Below are 19308 nucleotides of genomic sequence, written 5' to 3' on the forward strand. Positions count from 1 at the left end.
TGGCCTGTGCTCCCTGGGGACACCTGGGCTCCTGGGGCTTTTCTGCCCTTTTCTAGTTTTGCCTTTCTCACGCCAGGAGCTCTGTTCTCGCCCCTTCCCCATTCCATCCTGCACACACTCTCTGGGAGCCCAAACAGCCCATGTGACCCCTACCATATCTGTTGATGCTCCTTCTTTTGCCATTTCTTAGTACTAAGCCCATGAAAATGATGCTTCACCAGCATCTCCCATCTCTCACAAGCATCTCAGAAGCTACACATCTCAAACCACTAAATTTTCTCCAAACCTTCTCCTCCTGATCCAGAATTCCCTCCCCCACAAGTTGCATCACCATTTATGACATCTCCAGGGCCAGAAACCCAGGAGTGACCCTAGACCCCTTCATCTCCCTCCTTCTCCTCAACCCAACATCAAATTAGTCTTGTCAATTCTACAATTTAAATAGTACCCCCTCCTATACCACTTCTGTAACTTCTGCACACTTTCATCATTTCATATATCAAAAAATTTAGCAATTATTTATGTATATGTCTGTGTCCTCTATAAGACTGTGAATTCCTTGAGGGGAGGTTATTTTATGTTATTGTGGAGGTGAATTGACTAATTTCAGATTTCAGCAGAGTAAAACCACTTGGTAAGGCTAAGGATATGGAATCAGTGGCTGCAGCAAGAGGTACTGAGAAGAAAGAGGTGGATATTTTTTTTTTTTTCATTTTTTTTTGTTGTTGTTGTTGAGACAGAGTCTCACTCTGTTGCCCAGGCTAGAGTACCATGGCGTCAGGCTAGCTCACAGCAACCTCAAACTCCTAGGCTCAAGCAATCCTTCTGCCTCAGCCTCCTGAGTAGCTGGGACTACAGGCATGTGCGACCATGTCTGGCTAATTTTTTCTATATATTTTTAGTTGTCCAACTAATTTCTTTCTATTTTTAGTGGAGACGGGGTCTCACTCTTGCTCAGGCTGGTCTTGAACTCCTGACCTTGAGGGATCCTCCCGCCTCGGCCTCCCAGAGTGCTAGGATTACAGGCGTGAGTCACCATGCCCGGCCAAGGAGTGGATATTTTATAACAGTAAAGAGCCTTGCAAAGTTGGTATTGGATGGCACCCCAAAGACTTGTGTACACATAGCCTGCACAACCACATGCAGAGGTCCTGGTTAAACATACTTGAGTTGGAAAGAATTTGCTGTATGCCTGATATGTAACCAACACCGTGATAGGCACTGGTGGGGGATTAAGAAGAATCAGACGCAGCTTCTGCTCTCCAGGAGTTTCCATCTAGCTGGAGAGAGAGATGGATGCACAGCACATGAGAGTATAGAATGGACAGATTTTCATGGTGACTGCAGACCAGCAGTCCCCAACCTTTTTGGCACCAGGGACCGGTTTCATGGAAGACAATTTTTCCATGGATGGGAGTGGGGGGTGAGACAGAGCTCAGGTGGTGTTGCACTGCCTGGTTCCTAACAGGCCACGGATGGGTATCTGGCCTCAGCCTTGGGGTTGGGGACCACAGGTGTAAACAATATCCTAGAAGAGAAAAATCAATAAGACTAGTAGCAAAAAGCTTCTTACAGAAGGTGAATTTAAGAAGGTCCTCAAAAATGGGTAAAATCCAGTAGAAGGGGAGACTGAGATAAGTAAATAAACACATGAATTCAGGAATGTGTTCACAGGAGAGTCAGGAGTCTGGCCTGAATAAAGGAGCGGCTCATGTCGTAGGATAGTGGGAAATAAGGTAGAGCAAGTGAAAGACAGAAAAGCTAGGCAGAGGATGAATATGCAAACCTATAAGAGTCATTGATTTGAGCAAATTGTAATTAAAATTTGACTCTACACTCTACCTAAGGTTGATATTTCTTTTGGCTCAGTTGGCTTTCTTTAGGTCTTCCTACACAAGAAGCACAATGATATGAATCTGTAACTGCAAAGTAAAGGAAGGGACAGGGTGTGCCTGATGTCAATCAGTGGAGACACACCAGCTGATTAAGGAGGTGTGTCTCCGTCATTTCACTTTAGAAGGAGTCTCTTGCTTCTTCCTAGGAACTAAAGGGCTGATCACTTCGATGGGAAAGGCAACACCAAGAGGACTTGAGCAGTAGGCAACCTAAGTTAGCACTCCACAGTAGAATATCGATTACAGACTCTTCAAATATGTATTTAACTACAGAAAGAGCACTTAGAGCCTGGTCCAAAGAAACATCTTTGTGCATGAGTGTGATGGAAACAGAAGATATCAGTTAAAGAAAAGACAAGAAAGGAAATGAAAGAGAGGTGTGAGATTTGTCAACCTTTTCCCTAAGCACCCTCTCCAATTCTCAGTGAAGTGCAATATAACTACCCAACATTACAAAAAACTCATCGTGAAACTCGAGCCAGTGGCAAAGCAAAATGAGCAGTTTCATAGCACAACAACTGACATGAGGTCTGCAGCAGAGCTACAAAAAACAGAGAAAAGTTAACTGTTAAACCTCCAACAGTTATGTTCTGCCTGGCTTAGGAACAACAAAATTTAGAGGCCATTAAAGTCTGAAATTTAATCCCAAAATGTAAATGCTTTCCTTTTAGAAGCTTGCTTAGAAACTGAACTCCCCAAACTATAGGAGATTTTTTTTTTCTGTAATTTGTTGTGCATTATCAGCTATTTACATAATTACTCTAATTAAACTAGTTACAGCAGTTCCTGTAAATATGTGAATGATGACTGAAACATGTAATTATGTCCTTATATCATTAATTAAACTACATCAGCTGGGAAAATTACTATAAATATGTCTGGAGGTGTCATTAGTCTGTGTAATGGAGACATAGAATTCTTTATTGAACTATAATAAAGTGCTCCGCACTAATAATTCATTTAAAACGCCACTTGTGATTTTTTTAAAGTTCCAGATCTCAGTATAAAAGAAATATGTATCTTTCACCCCACAATGTTTTGAAAAACAAATACAGGTTTTAGGCTTTATTATCAACTTGGATAGAATGCAGTTCCCTAGTGGTCATTCCTGGCATTGCAGCTGGAGCAGGTAGCACCTGTGCTGTGAGGTCTTCCCTCTGGGAGCAGCAAAGCCCAGGTCCATGCAGGGAGGAGTCCAAGGAGAACATGACTGCCCCCCAACACTGGACCAGCCCCAATGGCTCCCTCCTGGCTTCTCATGCATCTACCAACCAACCTCATTTCTCAGCGTTTATGTGTAAATAGATGTCCTAATGTCCCTAGCCAAAATACTAGACTCATAATAGTAGGATTTCCAGGTGAGAATGCTTTTTAAAGGACACACACATTGGAAGAGTAGAAAAATCTCAAAGTAATACATTTTTAAAGATAGAGTTTCAGACACTGTGAGTATAAGTGCAACTGAGAATCTAGTCTTTCAGCCCTTCAAACCAGTCAGTTTCTGTCTCCTCCTGAGGCAGGCCCTGTAGTCAGCACTTGGAGGTACCTCAAGCCTCATACCGGGAAACAGCGCCCTGATTCAGTCAAGAAAAGAATTCAGCTCCCTCTGCCAGGGGATGGCAAATGGTGGCCACAGAAGCCCTCATTGGTTCAAAGGATGCTCACTATAAAGGAAAAGGTGCCTAGGACCAAAAAGATGAGGGGATCCCCAGTGCTTCAGAAAGACACACAGGAAACCCCCTCCTTCAGAAAATAACAAACAGAGAAAGCTTTCAGTTCTTCAAGTGCAAAAATAAAAGCTTATGACTAGAATTCTGATTCTGCTTAGTTAATGTGTATTTCTGGGGAGAGGAAAAGGTTAACTTTGCTCTTAGACCAAAATTTTACACAAGTTTTCATCTCTTTTTGGAAAACAACATCTACATCTTAAAAGTAAATTCTTTGAAACAGAAGTTTCTAAGTTTTGGAAGAAAGCACATGATGTTATTTTTAATAGTTATAAAATATAGTACTTTGTCTCTAATCTTTGTATATAGCAAATAACATACTTGACTACAGTTCCATCAAATTCACATTTATGGACCAAATAGTTCCTTAAAAACTAGACTGGGATTAGAGTTTCTGCATCCTTTCAACTTCATTTTGTAAGGCAGAATTAAACTCATTCTGTAAAATGACACATAATAATATACCAGTGACTCCTCAATTTTGGGGTTCACCAATGACTTCATGAATCTAATGACTACTATGCACATTCTCTCCCTTAAAAAATGAAAACTTGGATATATTCATTGTATTTTATATAGAATTTTAAACATTCCCTAAAGTCTAATCACAAATGTGCGTTACCCCTAAAATACACTTTGAATTTTTAATTTTTATTAGACTGTGAGTGTTCTCTGTCAGGAGCTCTGGAGTAGAGTGAAAGCTTAATTAAAAACCTTTAATGAAAGAAAATCATGACTGATAATAATATGCCATGTAGAATACTGGCAATATTTCAATGTAAACACTGGTCAGGAAATTAGACAAACTTTTGGCACACGAACACTACAAATACTGCTAGTTCTACTTCCTTGTCCTTCCTTCCTTCAATTAATTTTCCCATAGGTTCAGAATATTATATATGTATATAAGACATAAGCTATTTCCCAACGTATTCCTGAGTAACTCTGTCTTTCCGAACCCGCTGTGTTGTCATCGCTGACTCCCCAAAGTGAAGCAGCCTCAGTAGATCCATCAGCAGGCTCCGGATTGTCAGGTGGCGGCTTTACTTCAGGATTCACCTAGCTTCAGGCGCAATCTGCTCTTCTCAAGGCGAAGGATCACTCAGATGGCAGGTTCCTTTCCACAACACCCTACTAAAGGCAGACAGCGCTGTGAAGAGAAAACAGAAAATGGGAGAGATCGGACTTGTTTTCTGGATCCCGAAGCACGTCATCCCCGAAGCTGTCACTCACTAAACAGAGCATCTCAGCAGGAGAGATGCTGCAGCCAGCCTCAGAGAAGGGATCCCAGGCTCCTGGATATGTCTGTTTCTTCTCTTTCACTTGGTGACAGGCAAGCCGTGATCTCATTTGAAAACTTTCAGTTAAACTCTACCATGCTATTTTCAAAATCAAGCTTCTCTTAAATCTACACTGAGGTAGGAAAACAATATAAACATTGCATATTTCATATTGACCTGAAGTTTTATTCCTTCTGGCATATAATCACTGGAGCTACTCTCTTGGTCAGACAGACTAAATAAGCCTTTAGATCATGCACACGACCATAGAGTTTGTCCCAGGAGATTGGACTACAAATGGCATACCTAACACCATCAATGGTTCAACCCACCTCATTTAGGTGGGTAGTCGCTTTCAGAGAGTAGTTTAAGTGGCCTCGGCATGACTATTTACCTTAAGGAAAATAAGAATCTGATACTATAATTTTAAAGACTTCCATGAGATCCAAAAAAGCATATGTCTTTCAAGAATTTTTTTTTTAAAAAATAAACATTTTACAACATGTTGAATATAACATGCATTTATGGGTACTATATTTGTTAGAGGCAGAGGGAAACTATGAAAAAGTCTTCTTTCCCTGTCCCTCAAATGGGATGCACTCACTAAGATTTATCTCCTACATAAAGAAATTTTATTTTCAAGTTTCAGATATTTATTAATCAGTGTAATCCTCAACACAATACATCAACATGATTTCATGCATTTGGAGGAGAAATATTTCCTGGTTAAGTGGAAAACTATGTGGATGGCTTCTGGAAAACCTTCATTCTAAGCAGCTTTATAGTGAAATATTTGGTTTAGAAATCTGGACCTTCTTTCTTCGGTTTGCTATAATCCATATTGACTGAGTAGAACTTGTATTAATCCTTGAGACCCAGTTTGTTTCAGGGTTCTGGGTTCTTCTTTCTGTCCCACCTAACATCTGGATTGAACAGTGCCCGACGCAGCTGCAGTACCTCCAGCTCCAATGAATACAAAGAGGGGAGTCTAGCTCGGATGCTTCCTGGCCTGACCAAGGATGTGGAGAAGCATGTTTGTGGCAGAGGCCTCCGGTCTAAAAGGAGAGAAGAACAAACCTGCCTGCCAAGCCCTGGACTAAGTCTTCCCTAAAGAAGTATTTTTACTCCAGTGCCTAATCTGGGCCTATTCTTGATCCAACAACTCAAAAACTAACTCATACTATGACATAATGGTTAGGCATAGATCAATGTGGTCATTTAGTTCAAAACAATAGTTGGAACAGGAGTTGGATATCACCCTGGGGTTATTAAGTGTCAGCTGGACAGGGAAAGTGTCTTTGTTCAGGACAGTCTACTGAAAACACATTAGATTGGGTTATACCAGGCAAGCCCTCACCTACGTCTTACCTGATTGTTTTAGAATTAAGGATAACCTAAGCTCTCTTCTGCAGAAATTCATGTACCTTGTATGGGAATTACTACGTGCTGGTATCCCTGCACTGAGCCCCTTCAGGGGAGGAACCTGCTCTCATCTTTGTCTGCCAATGCCTAGCAAGTGCCCATCACATGGTAAACCCTCACTGAAGGTTTGTTGGCCTCCAAAGAAGTAATAAAATGTCCTATGTATGTGATTATAGTATGTCCAACACAGCACTATGCCAACTATAAATCTATTTTCTAAATCCCAAAAGAAAACATAAAAGACAAATACATTTTTTTCCTACTATACCAAGATAACACACATTTTCCAGGGTCATATTGGTAGGATGCCTTGCATCCTTTTTGGTATAAATGAGGGATCAAGAGGATGTCTATATATGTAAATATAATTAAAGCCCTCACTATTTGCCAAAGTCAGCATAGGTTACCTCTGATAGTTTGAGTATTTGTTGTTGATTCCCTTTATTTTCTGAACAGCAAGTCGTATATTTCATAAAAGAAAAGCTTTCAGATTTTCCTTGAAACCTGACCACAATACTACTAAAGCCCAGTTGTTTTTTTAAATGAGTGTATGCCTAATCATTATCAACTAATTCCTATGGCTCCAGGCATGACTCAAAGCCAAACATTTCAATAATTACCTACCTCAGAGGGTCATTTATTCCTTTGGAAAATTACCTGGAGTAAATCCATATTCAAAAATCTCAAGGCAGGTGTGGTGGCTCGTGTGGGTAGTCCCAGCTACTGGGGAAGCTGAGGCAGGAGGATCCCTTGAACCTAGGAGTTTGAGTTGCAGTGAGCTATGATGATGCCACTGCACTCCTAGCCTAGGTGGCAGAGTGAGACCCTGTCTCAAAAACAAAAAGCAAAAAACAACAACAATGAAATCTTTGTGGAGCTAACCCTCTTAAAGGCCTGGAATAATTCTCTCAAAATGAGTTATATTCTCAGTTCATTCATTACTTGCAATACTCATAAACAGATTATCTTATTCTCACCTTTTTTTTAGAAAGCCCCTAGCAAAGCCCAAAGGCTTTGGGATCAAAAAGTCCTAAATTCAAATCCTGGCTTTGAACTTTAAAGGTTGTGTAATTATTTTCAAAAATACTTAAACTCTCAACTGCTCTATTTCCTCCTCAGTCAAATGGAGATCATATTATAATACATACCTGGCAAGGACACTTTGAGGGTTAGCATTAATGCAAAAATAGGCTGGCATAGAGCAAATGCTTAATAAATAGTAGCTGTTAATCTGGTGTTTCAATGTATTAGTTGTAAACCATATTTGTGTTCTTATCTACAATTTAGGAAACATTTGGACATATATTATCCACCAGATCCTCACTTTGACTCTGTAGGGTCATGCATAGAATAGACATCATCACTACTGTACAGTTGAATTTGAAAATATTAAGCATCTTGTCCAAAGTTACAGTTTGTTGGGGAGCTCTAGGATTCAAACTCGGGGTCTCTGATTCCAAATGAGATACATACTTCCTGCCCTCATGCTGCCCTGCCACCTAGCACTGATCCAGTCAACTTATCTGTTTAAGGTAAAATGTTAACTGTTTCAGTAAAATTCTAATGTTGAATAATCTAACTGGAACCTAATGGAAGAAATTTCCTTATTTTCAGGATTCAGGAATTTTACACATCTGATTCTTAAGAAAACAATGAGGATGAGTATGAATAGCTTCAAGGTAGCTTGATAGCTTTTTTTTCTTGACATTTTTTAATAGTTTTTTTTAAATTTTCCAAAATCAAGTTTATGATACGATTTTATTTACAGTATGACTACCACAATTCACTTTGCAATGTTCTGGATAAAGGATGGACTTCTTCACTGGGATGACTACAAAAATTTACTTAGACCTTTCTTGCTCTTCAGGGAGCTCTGCTTGCTTGGGCACTGGCTCACTGAGCATAATACATTATTAATCAAGGTATCTGATCTGACCTTGAACAATTTCATGTCCTATAGCTATAGCACCTAATATAGTAAGCAAAACTGCAAATAGCCATCAAGCAACTAAACCGTGTGCCTGAGGAACTGAATTTTTAAATTTATTTATTTTTAATTAAATATCAATTTAATAAATACTGATTATTAATTTATTGAAAAATAATGACCAATTTATTTATAGTTAACATTAATTGATTAGTTTAATATTGAGTTTAAAACCTGACAGTTGCTTTAGTTACTGGAAAACTCTGAAGTATGAAAAAAAACCTTTTAAGTATATTTTAAACAACTTGGGTACATGAATCTACTTTTTCAACTGTACATTTTATGACTTCTAAATATAAAGTATTTCTGATGAAAATTTAGCATCTGAATTGAGTTGTGCTATAAGTACGATATATACACCAGATTGCAAAGATTTAGTACCAAAAAAGGGTGCAAAATATTGTCTTAATAATTTTTAGTATTGACTGTACATTGAAATGATAACATTTTGGATATATTAGTTTAAATACAATATATCACCATAATTAGAGTTGTCTGCTTTTTTTTTTAATGTGGCACAAAAAAAATTTTAAGTGAATCTGTGTCTCAAATTAAATTTTATTTGGCAACACTGTCCTATAGGAAACCCAATTATCTATGTAACCAGAGAAAATTACAGATAATACCACTTTTCATTTTATTGACCAATTTTCATTTTTGACTGGCTTAAGTCTCAGAGTCTTCATTACTAAAGTTTTTGAAAGGTGCTACTTCCTCTGAGACAGCCAGACAGAAGGCAACAATGTGGGTTTTTTTCGGGTGGGGTAGGAGTGGAGGAGTAGAAAGACCTAAAAAATTCTGAAATTGATATAACTCTTGAATTAAAAGCTGTATTCAGTTTAATTCAGTGTCTCAAACATTTATGGAACATCTATGAAGTGCAAATGACTTGTTACCTGAAGGTTATCAGAGCCCCAAATCCCGGCCTTTGAGGTGTCTGTATTCAGGTGTGGTATGTCTCAAGTTGTGCTCCCTGAACCACATCAGCATTACCTGATTCTGCCTGGTAAAAACACATATACCTAGGGCTCAGGTAGGTGTATTGAATCAGATTTCTGGAGACAGTTACTCAGAAGTCTGAGTGTTAAATGGCGATTCTTATGCCACTCAAATATAAGACCCAGTCTTCCAGAGGGTGAGAAAGAAACACGAAACGAACACTGGACGTGGTGTAAGTACTCCGCTAGAGGCAGAGAGGCATTCACAGTGTGTCATGAAGCACTGTTTTGAGCAACAGGTCTCTAAGCTGAGGCTACAACGACAAGCAGGAATTAGACACTAAAGAAGGACGGGAGGAGAACACCAAGCAGAGGATCAGAATGAGCAAGATACCTGGGCACAAATCCTTGTGGTGCATATGGGCAACCTATGAGCAGTGGACTATTACTAGGGTGTAAGCATAACACGAGGCTATGAAGAATTTTAGATGCGATGCTAAGGATTTAAGAATCTTTCATCTTTAAGGTAGATTGTTTTTGAGGGTGAAGAAACATTGGTGGAGATAATAGGAGAGGCATGTGTAGTTTGAAAACAGTTTCCAGATGACCCTGATTTTTAGCAAAGGATGTTATGGCCAGGACTGTGTTAAGGAATTTTTCTGTTTGACAGCCATGAGGAAAATGGCTTGGAGAGGGCTAGCCCAGCGTCAGGGAGTTGACTAAGTGTTTAAACTGAAGAGGTGGTAGGAGGGATCAAAAGGAGGAAAACTATGGGATATATTTTAAAGAAGTGAGCTTAGCAGGACTTTGTGTTTTATTGAATGTTGGGGCAGGGAGAGTTTAGGGTGACTCCAGGTTCCTGGCTTGACTACAACTGAAAGAGTGGTAATGCCATTCACTGAGAGAGAACATCAACAGCTCAGCCTGTTCTAATTTGAAAACTTTGTTTGGCATGTTCTTCTGAATGAGTCATTCTATGCAAAACCTGTTGACAATCTTCAAAAGGAATGAATAGACACATAACATGGCACAAGATATATACCACTATGCAGGAACTGCATCAGTTTTTGCATTAATAAATCTTTAAGTGAATTACAGTGTGAGTTTTTTTTCATAGTTTCTATTTCTTTTTTTTTTTTCTTTTCCTTTTTTTTTTTTTTAGATGTGGGGTCTCTCTCTGTCACCCAGGCTCGACTGCAGTGGCATGATCGTAGCTCACTGTGGCCTCGAGCTCTTGGGCTCAAGCGATCTTCCCGCCTCCTAAGTAGCTGGGACTACAGGTGTGGACCACCATGCCCACTTAATTTTTTTCATTTTTTTAGAGACGGAGTCTCAATATATTTCCCAGGCTGGTCTCAAACTCCTGGCCTTAAGTGATCCTCCCAAGTAGCTGGGATTATAGGTATGAGCCACTGTAACTGGCTTTTTTTCAGTTTTAAACGTTAGTAACACCTACTTCATATATCCACATATACATCAAATTGTTAATTAAGAAAAAAAGTAACTGTGAAGGTAAAAGATACATTCTTTCTAAAAGTATTTTGCATATGTATTATTCTTTAAATATTCCCTAAGGATATATCCTTAGTTACCAGTTATTTAAAAGAAAGAAAAACGCATTGAAAGGGTTTTCAGAGAAAAATCTATATGTACTCTGGATTAAAATATAAATAGAACTTTTATATATATCAAAACATCGCATCGTATGCCATAAATATATTCATACATACTTATTATTTGTCAATTACAAATAAATAAATAAGAACTTTTATAGGAGAACTTTGGTGTACCTCACATTTTTCAAACAAATATTGCCTTTCCGGGGCAAAAGTGCTCTCTGTCAGTCTCTGAACTAAAACAGGATCAGATGATTCCCCTCAAGCTCCCAGCAGAGTTAATACTTTGGAACTTTGTCAAAATTTTAATACAAAGGAGTATGAATACTTTCATATAGTTTCCTTAGAGATTGTTTTCATTACAAAAAGTAAAATGTTTTGCTTAACACTAATATTTAAGCCAAATTAAGATAATTCTGGGAAGTGATATATTTTTCATAAGCCGATTGACTACTTTTATTTTTCTTAGAACCATTACTTTCTCTGAAAAGTAAATCAGAATAAGTAATTTCTACAGATGTCAAAACTTTGTAGTATTGATATTACATATTAGAATTTATTGTTAGAAACTTTATATTTCTAGCAATAAATTTAAATGGAAAGAGTAGAGTTATGATACACTTTATCCTAACATGGTTAGTGTTTAAAATTATGTAGTCCACTTGATGTGAGGGCCAAAGAAAAATAATAACTCCCTTAAAGCTGTCCCTTCTTCTTGTTCTGCTTGAGTTAAGAACCTTATTTTCTCGAACTCCTGACCTCAAGCTATCCTCCCGCCTCGGCCTCCCAGACTGCTAGGAATACAGGCGTGAGCCACCACGCTCAGCTGTGAACTTCATTTTCTTAAGACTCTGAGTTCAGATTTATTTTTTTAAAAAATGAAAAAAGACATTAGTGATTAGAGCTACTGATCAGAAAACATGCCAGTTCTTACCAAATCATTTTCATGAAGACAAAGAATACTTCTTATAGTTGCTGGAATTAAGCACTCATTCGCATATTGATTTTATGACTAGTTTTGAAATGGATGGCTCCTTGAGGTAAATTCACTATTATATAAAGATATGTTCAAGTAAACAAACAGATAAATATGCAAGGACAGAGCAAAAGAGGAAGAAATAAGATTCAGAAAAATAGTATGTGAAACAACATGTTTTGAGAGAAAATAGTTCCAAAGTCCTATGGCCAAAAATATAGTAATCCATACAAATTTTAGAAAAAAAGCACCAGTACAAAGTTTAAAATTATGATGTTGGTGTAATTTGTAAGGTTATAACTTGAGGAAAGAATTGAATCCATGGGAAGGACCCATAATTTGAGAAGAATTACAAGAACATGAAGGCATAGGTATTAAAAGTTGAAGGCTATCACAGAATGGTAGGAAGAACTCAAAATTTGGAATAAAGAACCTTGGTTTACACAATCCAAGCTCTGCTGTTTATTACCTGTGTGACCCTGGGAAAATTATTTTGCCTATCTCACCCTCGGTTACCCCACCTGGAAATAGGGACAATAATACATGGAGTGGTGGACATAGGCAGAAAGTCACCAACTGCTATGAAGATTAAATGAGGCAATATATGGCACAGCCTGTTGTAAATTCTAAAACCCAAATGTAAGACATTATTAAGTATCTTAAATAAAAAAGCAGCTCTAAATATTTCCTCATCAATTGCCAACAGCACCACAAAGATTTTATGTGCACACTTGTGCTCAAGAGCCCGTTCCAGGAACTGAGTATGCAGAAAGGTAAAAGATATTATCCCTCCTCTCTGGCTTACAATCAAGACTCCAGACGAGATAAGCCACATTAAAAAACAAATAAATAGAAAGAAAAAGAGAGAGATTGCAAAGAGAGGTAACATAGGCTTTATATTCAATAACAGGCAGGGAAAGTAGGCATTCACACAACTCACAGGTGGGAGAGATGATTGTGGATTAGAAAAATCTAAGGAGCTGGGCACGGTGGCTCACGCCTGTAATCCCAGCTACTCTGGAGGCTGAGGTGAGAAGATCGCTTGAGCCCAAGAGTTGGAGGCCAGCCTGGACAACATAGCGTGACCCCCATCTCTAAAAAAATGAAAAAAAAATCAGTTGGGTGCGGTGGCAGGTGCCTGTAGTCCCAGCTACTCAGGAGGCTGAGGTGGGAGGATTGCTTGAGCCCAGGAGTCGAGGTTACAGTGAGCTACGATGACAGCACTGCACTCCAGCCTGAGTGACAGAGTGAGACCCCATCTATAAAAAAAGAAAAGAAAGGAAAAGAAAAAGAAAATGTAAGAAGGCTTCAGAAGGAAGATTAGGCTTCAACAGGGCCTGAAGGATGGGTGGCCCTTATGTAAGCAGCGAGAAGGAAGGAAGGCGTTACAGGCAGAAGGCATGGTGTAAGCAAAGCCCTGGGATTGCCAATGGTCTTTCGGGGGAGGAAACAGAATGAAGAGAGCGGTAGACGATAAGGTTGGAAGGCAGGTTGTGTTGTAAGGCAAAATGGCATTGGTCAGTGTGCCCCAGTTGAGCCTTGCAGGTTGTCTAGAGCTGGCCCATTTTGATTGGTCAGTGCATGAGACAATCCAGTTATTACATGCTCTCACCCCTGGGGGTAAGGTTGTGTAGGCACAGAGGCCAGAGCAAGCTGGAGGCAGGGCATGCCAAGTTAAGGAGTTCAGATCTTATCTTGTCTACACTAGGGAGCCAGTTATGGGTTTTTAAACAGATGACTAAACTGCCAAAAGTGGTGATAATGAGATTGATTGAGCAGTGGGATGTAGAATGGGTGGGGGAGAAAGTGATCACAGGGTGGAAAACTAATTAGGAGGCTGTTATAGCAACTCAGGGTGAAATAGTAATAGCCCAGAAGAAGGTGGTGACAATAGGAATAGGAAAGAGGCTCTGAATGTGCAAGAATCATTGAGCAAAAGGCCCAGTTCTTTCTGTCTGAAGGCCAGTGCCTACCACCGTGCCCGCCACTGAGTAAAGACATGTGTTTATCAGTGATAAGGAACTGTGGAAACACTGTCAGGGATACAAAGGTAAAATGAGAGACCTAAGTATTTTAGGGAGAAACAGAATATTAAAGACTGGAAAAGCCTTTAAAGATCTCCAATGCAACCTTCATGGTTTGTGGGTTTGGGAATATGAGGCTCGGGGAAGTTGTGTTCTGCCTGTACATTTGATAACTTGGCTTAGCCACCTTGTCATTTGTTATTCCAATAAGCCCCTAAAAGTTATTAATCTTTTTTGTTGTTTCTGTTAGCATTTCTATTAATAAAAGCTTTCTATTTTGTTGACTGACTTTGAAAGCTGCTATTTTACATTTATAACATATGTAGGAGAAGTGGGGAAAAGGAGAAGGAATTGGCTAAGATCAGTTATGAGAAGAGATGGGAGAAAAGTTACTTCTGTAAACTGGTTTTGAGGATTTTCCCTCAAAGCTTTAAAAAGATAGGACTGTCACTTGGGGAAAAGTTAGTCATTCCATAAAACAGATTTTCTAAAGCAGAAAGAGGTAGTAAGGCCTTCATCTTCTACAGCAATGATTTTCAAACTAGGGTTCACCACCTATGAAAAGGGCACAAAAACAATGTAGCATCCTGGTCAGAATGTGTCAATATTTAGAGTAGAGTAGAATAAAATAGAATGGATCAGATTGCACGGTTGGTAGTAAGGGGTAAGTAGCGTTTTGTGAAACTTTTGTTTTTAACTCTGTGTGTGTGTGTGTGGGTGTGTGTGGGTGTGTGTATGTTGAGATAGGATGTAAGATGTGTTTCTTATTGTGAGTCACATACAAAAAATATTTGAAAGCTACTGCCCAATAAATACTTTTCCTCAAAGTAAATTAAAGCCTTTCAAAATCAATTGACAAAATACAGAATTCTATTAAAAGAATTTAAAACATTTATTTATATATATCTAGAAAATTTCCTTTATTCCCCAATGGATCTCTCCCTTTTAGTCTCAGCTGTGTCTTTTAACTTCTTAAGTATTATCCAAAGACTTTCCCTTGGTTATCTCTCTATATAAATGCATATTAGCAAATCTACAACATTGTGCACTTATTGCCTTTATGCAAATAAACTTCTAAACATAGCATTTATTTGATGTGATGTGGTGCTGGTAAATGTTTAACAATCAGTTTTCCAGGGGGAAAAAAACCCTTATTTGTAGCATTTGCCACTTCCTGTGGTGTAAATACTACAACCATAGCAAATTGCAAGCTACTAACATTACCTCACTAAATGTGAAATTGGAAAGAGATGCACAACAGCATACATTATATAGTATTTCCACTGTACAGATATAATAGACATAAGTAACCTTAAGTGCTTAGACAATAGGAAAATGTAGTAAGATAGGAAGTGATGAGTTTTGAATATTTATAATATAAATAAATATATTTTAAAATATATTTAATTATAAGTTGATATAATTTACCTTTTAATAATGGCATGTCTAATGACTGGTTCACAACATTTAGCTCCAGCACACTACTGACACAGCTGACCTCTCTGGCAGGCTCTGATTCCACACTCTCAACCACCTGCTGAACAACTCTTCCCAGATCTCTTCCATAAGAAACCACAAACTTAGCATACCAATATCTAAACACACTTTCCTCTTTGAATCTCCTAGTGTACACTTCTCTTTCCCCCTTGACTTCCCTATTTCTATTAATGGTGCCTCCAATATCCACTCGATCAGTTGCTAAGTCTTGAAGGCTCTGCCTATGCAGTATTTGTCTGATCTGTCACCTCCTTTTCATTCCAGTTATGGTTACTGCCCTAGTCAGACAATTAACTGGTCTCTTCTCCTTCAGTCTCTTCTCATTCCAACCTATCTGCCAATACTGTTAGATTAATCTTCCAAATGCAGAGCTCTTATGATATAGTTTTTCTATTCAACACACACACACACACACACACACACTCTCTCTCTCTCTCTCTCTCTCTCTCACTGTAATCTGGCCTTCAAAGCTCTCCTTGCTCCACGTAATCTGGACAGTTCTTTATTCCCTGTGCTGGGAACATGTCTTGTGGATTCCAATGGTGAGCTTTTGCTCACACTTTTCCCTTCCTCTGAAATGCCCTTCCTCATTCATTGGAAGACTCATACCTTTTATTCAAGACTCAGTTCAAATGGCAATGAAAATATGTGGATTGGTTGTCATGGGAATATATAAATTGATGAGAATCTGGAGGGTGGAAACAAACAAGAAGTGCCAAATCCAGCAATCATTTAAAGATAAGCATTTATTTGGTCACTATCTCTCACGGAGGCTCTATGAAACATATTACACCAAGGTAGCACTTAGCTGATTGTTATTATTAAAAGGTTTGCTGGAAGCAGCATGAGGTTTATCTCAAACCTATGGATGTCAATTATACATGCTACAGCTGCTCTTCATTAACTGAAATGATCAAGAATTGTCTGTACTTTAACCATTTGGTGTTTACTATAATTATTTCCCTCTTTATGCCCTGAGTCAAATTGGGGCGAGGGGGTGGGGAAAGGTGGGTGGTAGAGACATGAAGCCCCTGAACCTTGGGCTGTCACTACCATTGATAATCCTCATTCATCCTCGGGATGTTGGTCATAGATATTAAAGATCTACCCCATGCCGAGGATTTCCCAGGAGTCAGAAACAAAGAAGCTGGAATGTGTGTCTTTTATACATCTTTCTTCCTTCAGCCCTTCCCCAATGTTTAGAGTAAAATAAAATGTCTCAATTGCTTGCTCTTTTGAGTGGGAGAATCATGATGATCAGCAAGTGAGCAAGTGATTCCTTTTCTTTCAAGTTGAAGCTAGAGTTTGGTAGTCAAGGAAATAAAGGAAGAACGAATAGGCTGCCACAGCCCTCTGGTCACTGGCACCAACTTCCTCATGGAATTAAATTATTTGGGGTTATGGAGAGCCTGAATCCTTAGCTCAGGGGAGGTAAAAAGAACAAAGGAGAGGAAGGTGGTAAGGGTAAAAGTGTCTCAAACCAGCCTTCACTCTGATACTCAGATTGTCAACCACCAGTCTGCAGACCTCTTCCGTGAAAACAATTGTTACAGATGCAGATTCTTGCCCCCGCCCCGACTCCCCACTCACCAGTGAATCACAGTCCCCAGGGGGACAGCCTGGGAATGTTGTGTTTCATAGGTACACCCAGTGATTCTGATACACACTAAAGATGGAGGACCACTATTCTATTGCTGGCCAACCATGGCCTGTAGGCTAGATAGACTTTGAGCTAAAAATGGTTTTTACATTTTTAAAGGGAAAGAAAGAAAAGAAAGAAAGGAAGGAAGGGAGGCAGAAAAAGGAAAGGAAAGAAAAAGAAAACACAATACAGTTCACAAAGCCTAAAACATTTATTATCTGGTCCTTTACAGAAAAGTTTTCTGATCCCTGTCTGGTGCATTGCAAATAAAAGGCCATATCCAAATTTAGCCCCAGCCCAGCCCTGCCGCAGCTAAAATAACTTAATGTGTCAGATATTAAAAAAAAAAAGTGATCAAATACGTAAAGTTGTCATCTAAAAATGCATTTATAATAACTATAAGTGGAGAGAAAAATGTATAAATATATAGTAAACAATCTATAATGTCTTTAAAAATATAGTTTCATCCATACAAGTATTTTGACAACTCCATTTGATTCTCTCCTTCCATATACTTGTCAGATGGCAAAATATCACAAATTAGCCCAATAAAATTATTACATGTATATTCTTTATTGGACTATGTATATCCTAAGCATATTAATGTCACACATGAGGGGAAAATGTAAAACTGTACTCCAAAATGTTTGGGGAATGAAAATATTATACATTGTCAAAACAATGCACAGGAAAATGATGTACAAAAGAAATAAAGAAAAATTGAACTTAATATCGCTCTATTTAAAAGGAGTTTAAAAACCATAGACTAGTTCCACCTCCTAAGAATCTTGGGAAAGAGGCTATGAACCTCGCTTCACAAAGGGTTCAAATATTCACATTGTGTCTAAGAGGCTCAGCAATTGGGAATCATGCCAGTTAGATTCATAAAATAATCCCACAGCCAGAAAGCAATTCCTTTAGGGATAGTTTCTAGATGTTTGTTCTAGATTTTTAAAAATTTGTTTATTTTTGATGTGGAGAAACATTACTATAGAATCTAGAAATAAATATTGACTTTCAAAACTATTAACTTGCAAGTGACTTGTCTTTCAGAATTGTGAACTAAAATAGCTCACAATAATTTTGTTTCAGCAGTATTTTTTTCGCAGGAAGAAAGGAATGTTCAAACCTTACTAGCAATTCATATATTTTTTAAAGATTTAAACTATATAACAATTTAAAGAAACAAAGTCTAAAACACCAGATAGTCTTGAAACCTAGCATGCTTCACCATTTAATAAAATTATGACTCATTTTAGTAAGAACATGCTTTTTTAGTAAGAAATATGCTTTCTGAGCTAAGTATGAACTGCTGGGGCACATGGGACACCCACAAACCCAGTCAGCAGAAGTCTCAACCTCCTAAAAGATTAAAGGAAAAATAAATTAGTGTGTACAGAGAATGAAAAAAAAAATCCCCAATGGTACTAATCTATAAACGGAAGTAAAACTAAAACTCCCCTAAAATCCCCCCAATTATCAATCCTTATAAATTCAGCAGTTATCTTTACCCTTTACTTCTTCTCAACCCCCTAGTTAAACGAACGCGAAAGTTTTAGCTGAATTTTATCTCGTAAAATAAAGCCTTCAAATTACACTAAGCACGGACACCGACCTCCATAACTGCTTAACTTCTAAAACCACGCATGCAAACGTGGGGTTTCCTGAGTTCTGCTAGGGGCGGGTTCTATCTGGAACCCCGTGGATTTTTCTGCAGGTGTGCAATCCAGGGCGCGCGTGCTCTGCAGGGAGGCGGCAGAGGTGTGCGGTGGGCGCCGCCTGGGCGGGGCCGGGTGTGTGCCCGGGTGAGAGTGAAGGACATGTGACAATCCGACGGTGGCGTGTCGGCTGCAGGATCTTGGAGGGGAGTGAAAGCTCCGCCGGGGTGCCTCATTTGTAGGCACTGAGAGCCACAGCTCCAGTTGTACTTAAGTGTCCTTTGTCACCAAGTTAAATTAGGGATGTTCTTTAAGAAAAAAAGGAAGAAAAAAAAAAAAGACCTAGCCAGACATCCTTTGCAAACATGCTCCCATCCCCTACTCCTCCACCTCCTAATTCCCCCATCTCCAGAAAGCTGAGTTTTAAACCCTGCTGAAAATCCAACCTTAAAAGCGGGAGTTTCCCCCACCCGGTGCCGCCCCCGCGGCAGTGAGTCACAGCCGGGCCGGCTCGGGTTCGGATGCCCCGGAGCACTCCGAGAGGGGCGACCGTGGTGCTGCCGCCGAGAAGGAGGGGAGGCGGCATCAGCGGGACCTGGCGCGGGCCGGCGCCGCCGCGGCCGGAGAGCGGGGTTCGCGCAGGAAA

The sequence above is a fragment of the Propithecus coquereli genome, unplaced genomic scaffold, assembly GCF_000956105.1.
Source record: "Propithecus coquereli isolate 6110/MARCELLA unplaced genomic scaffold, Pcoq_1.0 Scaffold98, whole genome shotgun sequence".
Taxonomy (NCBI): Eukaryota; Metazoa; Chordata; class Mammalia; order Primates; family Indriidae; genus Propithecus; species Propithecus coquereli.